We start from the raw sequence: 11740 nt of genomic DNA, 5'->3' as shown, positions 1-11740 counted from the left end.
CCAAAGAAACACAATACATATAATTTAATACAGCTGGCTTTAGGAAATTATGTAAATGTTAGAATAAGGAAAAAGAAGAAAGAGCAGGAGGGGGAGATGACACTAGGTGAAAAGGAGAAAGAATCAGATAAGAATTCACAGCAGGAGAAATTATATCATTCCACATCTCATGACCCTCCCCCCTCAATTAACCTTTCATGGGTGGAGGGAGAAGGAAGAGGGGGAGAGGCAGAAACATATTCAGCACCACCTATGAAGCAGCCTGTGACAAGATTAGAAAAGGCATTAGTTAAGGTAAAAAATGAAGGACAGGATGTATCTGATTTTATAAATGCATACCCTGTGATTGAAGAGATTGACTCTTCAGGTCAAAAAAGGAGAAGATACACTCCTTTTGATCTGGAAAAAATTAAAGATTTGAAAAAAAGTTTCCACTCTTTATGAAGCTACATTCTCTTATGTGAAAATGTTACTAAATAGTTTGGCTTATGAAATATTAACTCTGAATGATTGGAAATCCATAGCAAGTATGAAAAACGCATATTTTAAAATCAGCCGGAGTCAGGAATTCAGGTTAGGGGAAAATCGTCAATCTTTATTCTCAGTGAAGAAAGATCGGAGGTGGAAGAGAATGGACAATAGCAGCTGTGTCAAGTAGCTAGCTAGACCAGCAGCCACACAAGCAGCAGCTACGAGCATAGAACCCAGGCCAATCTCTCCCAGCCTCTCTTCCTGTCTCTCTGCCTCCACCCACCAAAATCGTCATTTCCTATACAACACATCAGGACTTGCACAGAGAGTAGGCAGGGGCCATTCTTTATCCAAGCATGTATATTTAATAGAGTATAGTCCAATTACTATTTAGCCTCACGTCTTTGGGACCTCAGTGCATCAATTCAAGCCTCAGCCCATTACAAGCAAGGACATGTTTAGAACCTGGAAAAAACTTGTTGTGGCTTTCAGAGTATCATGAATTATGTAGGATTCAAGCCAGATGCAATAGACAAACAGGAATTGATGTACAAGTCACTTTTGACCAACTAGCTGGTGAAGGTCAGTATGGAGAGAATTCAGAACAGATTAATTACCCCACAACAGCTTATGAGCAAATTGTAACTGTGGCTATAAAAGCTTGGGGTTCTCTTCCAGGAAAAGATCGAGAGGAAGCTTTCACAAAAATAGAACAAGGTCCCAGTGAACCCTTTGTGTATTTTGTGGGACATTTGCAAATAGCTGTAACAAGAACCACTGGAGAAAATGCAGCTACAGAAACAATGACCAGACATCTGGCTAAGGAAAATGCTAATGAGGTTTGCAAAAGAATTGTATGGGGACTACACAAAGATGCTCCTTTAGAGGAGATATAAGATGCTATGCCACAGTGGACACAAATGTTTATTATACCCAGACTATGATGAATATGGGAAGATAGGGTCCCTCTTGCAAGGGACTTCTAGAGAAAATTGTCGATGTTTTTAGTGTGGAAAAATAGGACATCTGAGGACTCAGTGTAGATATGGAGATAGAGTGAGAAGACAGGCTGAGAGAAGACCTAAAACCCCATATCCAAAATGCAACTGAGGCTTCCACTGGGCCTCAGAATGTAGATTGACTCAGGGAAATGAGAGGGAGGGCCCAGCTCCAAGATATCATACAAAAAATAGGTGGGGCATGATGGGAGGCTGAGTTTACACCCAGAGAGTCTTTAGAAGGTCAGAACTCTGATGTGATCATTCAGCCTAAAAGTAATCACATGGCAGAAAGGGATTATATGAACAACCAACAGAAAAGCAATCAGATAGCAGAAAGGGATTACAACTGGGGAGAATACAGGCTTTTTAAACCAACAGGGCAGTGTCCAGTGCAAACAGCTCCAATGTAATTACCAGATGATGAGGAGAGATTTAGAAACAGATGGGTGGCAATGAGCACCTGGAGAGAGACAGAAAAGGAGAAAAACTTCAAAACAAAGGAGACGATCTAAAAAGCATCTGACACTGAAAGAGCATGGCTGATAATGATACTGTTAAAGAACTTTAAAATTTGCAGCAATCATTGGATTCCCTAACACAAGATGAGACTGTTTCACAGTTCTTGAAAACCAGCAGGAATCATTGGATTCCTTGAGATGAAAAATTGTTGATGAGACTATTACAGGACTTCAAAACTTGCAGCAATTATTGAATTCCTGGCACAAGAACAAATAGATAATAGATTTCTTTTTGATTATTTCTAGGATTATGGACACGTTTAGATTCTCATGTTGATTTATGTTATTTGTTTCATCACTATTAGCCTATGTTATATTGATGTACTTATGTAATTTATGTAATTATGTGTAGTATCTTCCATATTGATGGATTTATGTATACCTGTTTCAAGTGAGCCCCTTCACAAATCTGCTAATCTGATTTGATTTCCCATTTCCTTTGGTGTTTTCATCTCCCTTCCCGAGAAGTCAGGGAGGGTGCGACCACCTTCTTTTTATGTTGTTTTCACTCCTTCTGTGAGCAGTCAGGGAAAGCAGGATCACCTTCTTTTTTGGGGTTCTCACCTCCTTGAGAAGTCAGGGAGGTCATGACCACCTATGTTCTAAAATCAAAAGAAAGCGGGAGATTTCCTTCTCTGGGCTACTGAGGGTTTTGAACATGATGATGTAGAAATTCCTTTTTAGCTCTAACATTCTACAATACTGTAGAACTTAAGTCACAATTTTTCCTTGGCTCTGACCATTAGACAATTTCCCAATCTATCTAATTTTACTATCATTTAGATAACATTTCTATATCTTATCCATGAGAGTAAATTGAGATATTTTGCCAAATATCTTATAAAACAATCTAGGTTATTTAAAATTCTATTATTCTTGTTTACAAATTTTGTATGATCTGTTCTCAATCAAAATATGATGCCTTTGGGATAACTTTCCTTTTTCAGATAATCATTAATCATTCTTCTTGGTTTAATCATTCTTAATCATTTAATCAATGATTAAATCATTGGTTTAATCAATTCTTAAACATTCTTGTGGTTTTCCAGCATTTTTATAGAAATGAAGTCAAGTTTTTTTTTTTTTTTTTTTTTTTGCAATTTGTCCTTTCTTTCCTCTTTTTTTCAAAAAAATTAGAATTTTTGAAAAAAAATAATTTTCAAAAGTGCTCCTTTCTCTTTCTATAACAATTATTTGTGTCTCTACAATTTTTTCAAAGACTATTGCTGATGTAATAAGCACCATCTTTCATAAAAGAAGATGGCAATATATTAACTAAATTAACTAAATTAAGGACTTTGGAAAGGGTTGTCAGAAAATTATTATGAGATTTTTCAGCCCTGTCTATTGAGGCATAAGCATCTAAGGGCTTCCCAAAGACTTGTAAATCAGAGAGTTTTGAGAAAGGACTGTGAACTACATAGTAGTTGAGGGAAATATGTTCTTTACCCAGCAAGGCCACTCCATATTTAGTAACTCTTTGATCTGGAAAATGTTGAGCAAGATGGGTCCTAACTTCATGGGAACACTAAACTATTAAGTAGGCAATCAAATTTTATTCATAAGTCTTTTCTGCTAAAGGGGTTCTGGCAGCCACTGTCTGGAGGCAGTTCTCCAGTTGTCACAGAATCAAGTTAAATTGTATAATAAACTACTGGGAAGAGAGCAAGTCTAAATGATTGGGTAATGATACTAGAATTTCCAAATTTTGTGTACAAAAAAGAGAAGGATTTCTTTTAATTTAGAAGTTTCAGAGCAGGTGACAATAACTAAGTTTTATTGGAGGTTACGAGGGTGCCAAAGTATTGAAGACTAAACTTCAAAATTCTTGAATAGAGGCTTTGGTCAGAGACACAATAATAGGCAAAAAAGGAACATAATTTCAAGGAAACTCTCATCACCAGTGACAGACTACAACAATTCAAAGACTCAATTTGACCATTTATTAAACATTTACTCTGTATAAGGAATGATATTGAGCCCTAGAATATCAGTAAAATGATTGAAACAAACCCTATTCACAATGATCTTATATAAGATCACACATATAGGATCTATACAAGGTACATAAAGACTGTTATGTATGTTCTTTAGACTCTATCAATCAGAAAGCCATGAAAAAATGTTGTTGACATCTCAGTAAATAAAATAACAGATCAGGCACAAATGATTTGACAGCTTCTGAATGGCAGTTGTCACATCTGAAGAGTTTTAAGATGTATCAAAATTCTACTTTATTTGATTTAATAGTAAGCCTCCTAAAATGCAATGTACTGCTGATGATTAAAAGCTATATTCATTTCATTATTAATATTCTTTCATGTTGTTGAGATGAAGATTTCCTTATTGGCTCAAGTGTTTATGCTTCAACATAAAAAACACAAGCATGTTCATTACTGAACCAAAAGAATAAGAACCTCATTATAGACTATATTGAACATCTCTTTTCCTAGAACAAAACTGTTTGGTAATTTAGTGGATATAAATCATAAGATTTATAGTATCCTCAGCAAGGAGAGACTGCGTTATTGTGTTCTAAGAGTTGGAGACCCAAGTTTCCAATTCTGTGAGAGACACAGGGGAAGAAATGATAATCAGATGTGAAGATGATCAGGAGACTAATGGGAGAGAAAATATGGTTAAAATATGGTTAAATGGAAAGAAAATACCCACCATCCACCAGGGTTTCTAATGTTTTTATTTGCCAGTGAGATGCAACAGGATAATGATTAGCATTCTAAGATCATTAATTGTTGGAAATCTTTTTCTGACCAAGGACAAGTAGCTGGAGAAAACCCCTTTTTTCCTTTCTCCCTTTTTGATGACATGACTGGGGTTTTAATCTTAGTTTATTGCAAGCTATTCATTTGCTATTTTTAGTTTTGTTTTAAAGCTTACTTTCCCTAGACAAATATAAAAGAATAAATGAGGAGGCATTGGTGACTACTGTCAATGCAAAGAATTATGATTAGAGTGCAGTCAGCTTATACATCTATTTGGGGAATCTGGATCTGCACCCTTGTTCACTGAATTAAAGCTGTCATGATGACAATTATCAATGGCCAATGGTAATGAACTTCCTAAAAGATCAGAAAAGGAAAGTCATGTAGCCTGAGGGCCAATTTCCTTCTAGGTCAGAAGCCTTTAAATATCAAACATCCCTTTGGACATGTGTTGAAATTTATGGAATCTTTTTCAGAATCTGTTTTTAAATATAGAAAATTAAAAAAAATACCCAGGGGATTGCAAAAGAAACCATTCAATTACAAAAATGTTTATTAGAATATTTTTTGAAAAGAATGATCTCACAGATCCCCACTTCAGAGTGGGGCTAACATGAGTCAATTATTGGACTGAGGTATGGTTGGTCAAATAAGGATACCTTAGCAAGACCTTAACTACCAAAAAAAAAAATAAAAAAAAAAGGGGTAAAGACTAAAGGGAAGCACCCTCAGCCAGCATAGTGAGAAAAGACATGTGGTTTATTGGGAAAAACAAAGTCTTCTTCAGACAAAATACTAGGGGCACATTTGAAAATTACAATGGTAAGAAACAGCACATGTGAAGATAGCTCCATTTACTTCTTGAACCAAGAAGAAACCATGTGTCATGAAGTGAAGATTTTCCCTCCCCTTACTTTTTTTTTCTTTTCTTTTTTTATTTAATAGCCTTTTATTTACAGGTTATATGCATGGGTAACTTTACAGTGTTAACAATTGCCAAACCTCTTGTTCCAATTTTTCCCACCCCCCACCCCCGCCCCTAGATGGCAGGATGACCAATAATTTAAATACATTAAAATATAAATCAGTACACAATAAGTATACATGACCAAAACTTATTTGCTGTATAAAAAATTAGACTCTGAAATATTTACAATTAGCTTGTGAAGGAAATTAAAAATGCAGGTGGGCATAAATATAGGGATTGGGAATTCAATGTAATTTTTAGTCATCCCCAGAGTTCTTTCTCTGGGCGTAGCTAGTTCAGTTCATTACTGCTCCATTGGAAATGTTTAGTTGATCCGTTGCGGGATGAGGTATCAGAACTGTCATCATATATATTTTGTTTAATAATGATCTTGGTCCTCCATTTCAACATCGTTCATGTAAGTCTCTCAGGCCTTTCTGAAATCATTCTGTTGGTTTTCTTACAAAAGTAATACCAAATTTATTTTTTAACCATTCTCAACTGATGGACATCATTCAATTTCAGTTTTGCACTACAAAAGGGCTCCCAAAACATTTTCCAACAGGTCCCTTTCCCTTCTTTATAATCTCTTTGGGATATAAGCCCAGTAACCTGCTGGATAAGGGTTAAACAGTTTGATAACTTTTTGAGCATAATTCAAACTACTCACCAAAATGGGATTCTTTCACAACTCCACAACAATGCATCAGTGTCCCAGTTTTCCCCTCCCCTCCAAAATCATCATTATTTTTCCTGTCATCTTAAATCTGACAGGTGTGGGTAGTATCTTAGAATTGTCTTAATTGCATTTCTTGATTTAATGACTTGGGCATCTTTTTATGACTAGAAATAGTTTCAATTTCTTTCTGAGTTGTTTTCATACCTTTAATTTTTCAATTGGAGAAGCGATTTTTATAAATTAAGGTTAATTTCATATATTTTGGAAATAGGCCTTTATCAGAACCTTTGACTGTAAAAATTTTTCCCAGTTTATTCTTCCCTTCTAATCTTTCTGCATTAGTTTTGTTTGTAAAAATTTTTAGGGTATAATCGAAATTTTCTATTTTGTGATCATTGTCTCTAGTTCTGCTTTGGTCATAAAGTAGAGAACTTCCACAGGTCTGAGAGGTAAACTATCCTGTGTTCCTCAATTTATTAATAATTTCATTCTTTATCCACATCATGAAATTTATTATCTTGGTGTACGGTGTTAAAGGGTGGATCAATCCTAGTTTCTGCCATATTAGTTTAATTTTTCCCACAATTTTTATCAAAAAGTAATTCTTATCCAAAAGCTGGGGTCTTTGGGTTTTATCAAGACTAGGTTGATATTTTTATTTTTTCATAACCTCTATTCCACTGATCAACTAATCATTCCTTAGCCCTACCAAATGGTTTTGGTTGCTCTTATAACATAATTTTAGATCTGGTACATAAGCCACCTTCATTTATTTTTCTTTCATTAATTCCCTTGAAATTCTTGACCTTTTGTTTTCCATAAATTTTTGTTTTATTTTTCTGGTCATTAAAATGTTTTTGGGGTCCAATTGGTATAGTGCTAAATAAATAGTTAGTTTGGGTAATATTGTCATCTTTAAATTATATTTTTTATAAGACATTTAATATTTTCAAATTAGATCAATTTAATTTTTGAAAAGTGGTCTGTAATTTTGGTCATAAAAGTTTCTGATTTTCCCTTGGAGATAGATTCCTAAATATTTTATATTATCTGTAGTTACTTTAAATGGAATTTCTCTTTGTAACTCTGATGTTGGATTTTTTTAGTGATATATAAAATGCGTGACTTATGTGGGTTTTTTATAAAACCTTTGCTAAAAGTTGTGGATTATTTCAATAACTTTTAGTAGAATCTCTGGGGTTCTCTAAATATACCATCATGTCGTCGGCAAAAGAGTATAATTTGGTTTCCTCATTGCCTATTCTTATTCTTTAATCTCTTTCTCAGCTCTTATTGCCAAAGTAGCTTTCAATACAATATTAAATAGTAACAGTGATGTAACCTTGTTTCCTCAGATCTTATTGGGAATGGTTGGTTTGTCTCCATTACATTATCTTACGTGGTTTTAAATAGATGCTGCTGATTATTTTAAGGAAAAGTCCATTTATTCCTATCTCTCAAGTGTTTTAATAGGAATGGAATGTTGGTTTTGTTAAATGCTTTTTCGCATTTATTGAGATATCATATGGTTTTTTTAATTTGGTTTTAATTGGCCAATTATATTATAGTTTTTCTAATTTAACCAGCCCCATTTCTGGTTAAATCCTACTTATCATATGTATTATCCTGGAGATGATTTTCTGTAGTCTTTTGCTAATATCTTATTTAAGATTTTAGCATAAATATTCTTGGGAGATTGGTCTATAATTTTTTCTTTCTCTGTTTTCAACCTACCTGGTTTAGGTATCAGTACCATGTCTGTCATGAAGTTTTGTGGACTCCTTCATTCCCTATTTTATCAAATAATTTTTATATAGTTGGGGCCAATTGTTCTTTAAATGTTTGGTAAAATTCATTTCCATCTGGTCCTGGGATTTTTTTCTTGGGGTTGTTTAATTGCCCTTTTCTTTTTCTGAAATGGGACTATTTAACAATTACTTCCTCCTCTTTATCTGAAGTCTATATTTTTGGAGGTAGTCATCCATTTCACTTAGGTTATCAAATTTATTGGCATAAAGTTGACAAAATAACTCCTTTTATTTCCTTAATTTCCTCTTCATTGGTGGAAAATTCTCCTTTTTCATTTTAAGACTATAATTTTTTCCTCTCTCCTTTTTCTAATCAGTTTTACCAAAGGCATCTATTTTATTGGCTTTTTCATAAACCAACTCTTAGTTTTATTAATTAGTTCAATAGTTTTTTTACTTTCAATATTTTAATTTCTCCTTTTTAATTTTAAATTTCAAATTTAGTATTTGATTGGGGTTTTAATTTGGTCTTTTTTTAGTTTTTTTAGTTTGCAAGCCCAATTCATTAATCTTTTCTTTTCTGCTTTATTTAAGTAAGCCTCTGGAAATAAATTCCCTCTTATTACCCTTTGGCTGCATCCGATAAATTTTTGGTATGACGTCTATCATTTTGTCATTATCTCAGGTGAAAATTAATTGTATCTCTAATTTGATGCTTAACCCAATCATTCTTTAAGATAATTTTTAGTTTAATTACTTTTGGTTTATTTCCCCTAATTTTTTGTTGAATGTAGTTTTTATTGCATCATGATCTGAAAAGAAAGCATTTACTATTTCTGCTTTCTTGCATTTAATTTAAGGTCTTTATGTCCTAATATGATCAATTTTGAATGGTTCCATGAACTGCTAGGAAAATATATTCCTTTCTATCTCCATTCAATTTTTCAAAGATCTCTACCTAATTTTTTCTAATATTCTATTTACTTCTTTAATTTCTTTCTTATTTGTTTTGTGGTTTGGTTGTCTAATTCTGAGGTGCAAGGTTGAGATTCCATATTACATTTTTTGTCTATTTCTTCTTTTAACTCTCTTAACTTTCCTTTAGGAAGTTGGATATACCACTTGGTGCATATATTTTAATATTGATTTGCTTCTTGTTTTTGCCCTTTGCAGGATGTAGTTACCTTCCATTCTTTTAATTACTAATTTTTGCTTTGTTGATCTGAGATAAGGATGGTCCCTCCTTTTTGACTTCACCAAAACATAATGTTTCTCCAGCCTTTTACCTTTCTTATGTATTCCCTGCTTTAAATGTGTTTCTTGTAAACAACATATTGTAGGGTTCACCAATCCAATCTGTTCTGCCTCCTCTTTTGGGGGTTCATCCCATTCCATTTACAGTTAATTACTAAATCCTTTTCCCCATCCTTAACCCCCAGTTTTTTACTTTTTTTGCCTCCCCCCTCTTCCCTTTTGCTTTCCCCATGTATCACGTGCTTACCCTCTTTTAATCCCTCCCTCCCCCTTTGATCTTTTCCCCTTCCTTCTCTTATTACTCTTTTCTTTTCCTTTCTTTCCCTGTTTTAATAGGCGGGAGAAATTTTTCTCTAAAAAAATGTCAATTATTTTTCTTTGAGCCAACTCTGATGGAGTAAGATTCCCAATGTTCCTCCCCTCTAAATTCCCTCAGATATGATAAGTTTCCTTTGCCTCTTCGTGGGATGTGGTTTCCTCTTTTTATCCCTCCTTCCACCTTATTCTGCCATTCCATTTTTCCATATCTACTTCCCTTTTTTATTTATTCAGTACAATCAAATTTTACATGTATTCTTTTTTATATCCACAAAGAAATACAATTCTCAAGAGTTATTTTACCTTTTCTGCCTCTTGGTTTTCTTGGAGATCAAATTTTTTGTTTTAGTTCTGGTTTTTCTTCAGAAACAAAGAATTCATTTGTTTCATTAAATTCCATCTTCTTCCCTGGGGAAAATGCTCACTAGCTGGGTAGTTTATTCTTGCCTGCATCCAAATTCTTGTGCCTTTCGGATATCATATTCCAGGCCCTTCTTCCTTTAATGTAGGAGAGATCTTGGGTGATCCTTTTGTGGCACCTCATTTAAATGGTTTTTGGCTGCTTTAAAATTTTTTTCCTTAATCATGTTCGAAATTTTGCCACAATATTCCTTGGGTTTTATTTTAGGGTTTCTTTCAGAAGGTGTTCGTAATTCTTTCAATCCTATTTTCCTTCTGATTCTAACATCGGGCAGTTATCTTTGATGATTTCTTGAAAATTTTCTAGGCTCTTTTTTTTTTGTTTTTTCGAAAGTCCAATAATCCTAGTTATCTCCCTGATTATTTTCCAATCTGTCGTTTTAAGTAGATAATTTGGTTTTTTCAGTTTTTATTTTTTTTGTTTTCTTATGATTCTTGTCTCAATGAATCATTAGTTTCTATTTGTTCATTCTAATTTTTAAAATTATTTTCTTCATTAGCTTTTTTCTTTTTTCTGTATTGTCCAATTAGTTTTTAAATTGTTTTGGTCTTGGAATTTTTTTCCATTTCACTAATTTTTTTTTATAATTTTTTTCTTTCAATTCACAATCCCTTTCTATAATTCTTTATTTTTTCAATTCCAAATTCTTATTTTCCTGGTTTTTTACTTTTCAATTCGATTTCAGGAAGTTGTTTGCTCTCTTGTGGCTTTCTTTCCCCCATTTTCTTCTAACTCTCTTTTGGGACTTTTTGGTCTCTTCTGGAGCATCAGAAGGAGGACAGTCCGTTGCATTTTTGCTGTTTGCTGTCTCTTCAGGTTTGCTGACCTGCTCTTTTTCTGCATAGAAGCTGTCGATAGTTCTTTTCATCTTTTTATTCATGTTTTAAAGCCTTTAGGGTATGTCTCCTAGGCAAGGGGGTTACCAGCTTCCTCTGTAGAACAGGGAGAGATGTAAACTGCTTTCTGGCTCCGAGGTATGGGAATGCTCTGAGTGAGAGTTTTCCCTTACCCCAACAGGGAGTGGATTCAGCACTGGCCAAGCTATCAAAGTGCCCAGTACGGCTGTGTGGGTTAGCAATTACCCTAGGCTAGAGACTAAGGAATGAAAGTGTCACTGCCCCAGGCCGGAGCCTCTTGTGGGACTGTGAGTATTAGCAGCTGACCGCAGACTGGTGATTCTACCTAACGAACTCTGCCTGGAACTCTGCCCCAGTGTCTCTGCCTGATGCAAATTGGCCCTGGGAAAGCTCTATAGCCCCAAGCCGAGCCCCACACTGAGCAGACTGGAGGCTAACCCGGGCTGTGTCCTCCTGCCGTGCAGGATCACAACTGCCCCAAGGAAAAGCCCCATACTGTGGGTTGGGGCTGTGCACTTGTGCTGAGATCTGTGCGTTCACTTTCGGTTTGAGACTCTCCTTGGAACCTAATTTCTCTCCCAGTCTGCACTGATCTCTCCCCTGGCCCCGGAACCAACCTTTTTTGGTGAGACTGCAGATTTTCTTTGGCTGGTGAGTTGTTCTACTTTTTGTCTTTACGAATTGTAGCAGTCAAGTCTATTTTTGAGGCGCGATATAATATTGATAGAGAGGGTAAGAGAAGAGCTTAGAAAGTCGCATGTGCCTTCTCCGCCATCTTGGCTC

Source organism: Sarcophilus harrisii, chromosome 6 (genome assembly GCF_902635505.1).
Source record: "Sarcophilus harrisii chromosome 6, mSarHar1.11, whole genome shotgun sequence".
Classification (NCBI taxonomy): Eukaryota; Metazoa; Chordata; class Mammalia; order Dasyuromorphia; family Dasyuridae; genus Sarcophilus; species Sarcophilus harrisii.
The sequence above is the reverse complement of the archived record's forward strand: the minus strand, read 5'-3'. Positions refer to the sequence as shown.